Source organism: Harpegnathos saltator, unplaced genomic scaffold (genome assembly GCF_003227715.2).
Source record: "Harpegnathos saltator strain DR-91 unplaced genomic scaffold, Hsal_v8.6 scaffold796, whole genome shotgun sequence".
NCBI lineage: Eukaryota > Metazoa > Arthropoda > Insecta > Hymenoptera > Formicidae > Harpegnathos > Harpegnathos saltator.
This window is the reverse complement of record NW_020230644.1, coordinates 209,536-212,178: the sequence shown is the minus strand read 5'-3', so window position 1 is coordinate 212,178 and position 2,643 is coordinate 209,536. Positions and strand designations below refer to the sequence as shown.

The 2,643-nt window shown below is 28.2% G+C and overlaps 1 long non-coding RNA gene across 1 annotated transcript; it reads right to left on the bottom strand.

Annotated features, from left to right (window-relative positions):
- Nucleotides 1-904: 904 nt before the first annotated feature.
- On the bottom strand, nt 905-2,422 carry LOC105185294 (uncharacterized). Its single transcript, XR_003114164.1, has 4 exons — nt 2,199-2,422; nt 1,928-2,114; nt 1,186-1,370; nt 905-1,111 (listed from the first exon to the last, which is right to left on the bottom strand). It is a non-coding gene; the product is annotated as an uncharacterized LOC105185294 (long non-coding RNA).
- Nucleotides 2,423-2,643: the final 221 nt, after the last annotated feature.

Here is a 2,643-nt window from a genome sequence, read left to right as displayed (position 1 = left end):
AAGGGGTTGTTTCCACCCTTAAAACCGTTTTTGGGCACCAACGAAAAATTGTTTTGTTATTAGGTATATCTGCTCTACAATTATGCAGAGTTTCAGATTTTTTTTAATTTCCGCGTTGCCGAATGTCCCTTGTTAGCTGTGCAAGAAGAGTTGTGGAGAACGCTTTCGGCATATTAGTGGCTCAATGGAGAATATATCGAAGGCCAATCATCGCGAATGTTAACAATGTACGCAAAATTATACAAGCAACAATAGCACTGCACAATTTTATTATTAAAAATGAAGTGCAATTAACTGGCAAAAAATCGTATTTACATATGACTCCAGAAAATGAACGTACAAGTCATGCAGTTTTCAATGTACCACATTGCAGAGACCGAAACAATAATAATGCTATTGCATTGAGAGAAGCATATTCCACATATTTTCAAGGAACTGGTGCGTTATGTTATCAATGGGAAAAAGCGTTACAAAATGATTTTCAATTTGTCTTTAAGTAACTTATTTATAAGAATTATATATATGTCTTGTGTATATAATAATATAAAAATATATTTTGTTCAAAAATATTATTTTATATTATTAAACAAAAAGTGTAAGTAGGAAATAAATTTATCATAATATCTATATTGTTAAAGTATTTTTATGCTAATACACATATTTGTCCATATTTTCAAACGCAGGAAAATACAACATAATATAATGAAACAGAAACACTAATAGTTGATATGTTAATATTTTCAAACACAGGAAAATACAATACAATATAATAAAACAGAAACACTAAAATTTAATATGTTAATATAAAGAAAAATAAAATAAATAGATAAATAATGAATAAAGATAAAATAATCAACAGAAAGTAATATAATGTAATATTAAAAGTTTATATATTTTATGTCGGCAGATCGTTTAATTTATCTTGTTCTTCTGTGAGCATGGCAAGGAATTTCATTTCTAGTTTTATTCGTTCTCTATAACGTATTTTTCTTAACCCTTCATCTAGTAAGAGTAAAAACTCCATGAGGTTGCTTATTAGTATCTCGTAATGTAGCAATAACGGCTTTGTGAAACTCTTCGTTCATTTTGTTTGATTTGTTGAGTTTCCTTTCTGAAATATTGATTTTCAACATGAGATAAATTTCATAAAATTTCTAGTAAACTGAATATTAATATTGGACATACTTTTACTTGTACTGCAATCGTCACTTTCTGTAGAACACGTTAGAAGTGATGAGTTTGATACATAGCTGCATGTTGATTGAGGTACTAACATTGGAGACTCATTTACTTCAACTGTAATATTTTCACCTTACATCTGTCTTGTACCCTCTTTATTTTGTGCATCTGATGGCAAACTATTACATGTCCTATAGAGAGAAACAGAATTTAATATCAAGTCAGATATTAACAAAGAATAATCAAGAACTTCAAAGAAGGATTCCTTCTGTGTGGATAATAATTTCAATTTTTCTTTGTTGTTATTTGTTATTTATTTATTGTTCATTATCAACTTGTTATTTAGACCTCTTTGACGATAAAATTCTTTATATTAATATCCACGTAATAGGAATTCTTCACTAAGATACAATTGGTTATGAGCAACTTATAGAATATAAAACTTTTACAAAATAATTTCCAATGGCAAATGATTTAAAGTTTTCTCTGCAATACGATGTAAAAGAATTATGTACTTTGTCACATACAAATTTTTAATAATCGACTGCAGATAAGGAAAGAAATCTTAGATAACAAGGTGACATCCAGAGATGTTATTAATACATTATTTGATGTCATCCTGCTACCTAAGTTCTTATTGTATAAATATTAATTTTAACAATTTAAAGTGAAAGAGGACTAAATAACAAAATCAAGTTTGAAGTATTTTTCTAAATACAACCTTTTTAATATTACACATTAAACTTACGAAGATTTTTCAAAAAAATCATCCAAAAACTTTATTTGTTCATAGAATCTGAAGGAATTTTTTTTCGTACTTAATGCTTCAGCAGCAGACTCACTTGGAATATAAGTACGTTTTTTCTTTTTTGCCTTTATGAAGCAATCACGAAGATATCGTCATCTTTTTTTAATTTCGATTATGCTCAATGTCCCTGTAAACATACATAATAACCTAAAAGATTTCATGGAACTTGTATAATCATTACGCATGTCAAAAAAGAAATAAACATACTAACCTCCCAATGAATTGCATATTTCTTACCACAGTACAGTTTTTTTTAAAGTGCTTCTTTCACTTGCTGATATCCGATGGTCGAATAATGCTCGCTTCTGGGATATAAGATTTATTATCTGTTCATCGATGTCAACTGCTTCAAGAATGTCATTATTTTCTGCATTGTTCAATTCATCAAACTGTTCTGGGCGAGGCACTGTAACATAAGAGAAACAATAATAACATTGGTAAACAAAATTCAGTCCACTAAGTATTATTAACAGACAATATAATTTATCAGTGAATAATCAATGTTTTCCTTGCTAAAGAACATGCTTCAATTACTAAAATTTTACTTATCGACAGTAACTATTAAATTTTCATTTATTTTTAACTGATGAATGTCCTCACAAAATGGATGGAAACAAGAATGATTTAGTAATTCAAAGTTTTTTGGAAGGATATAT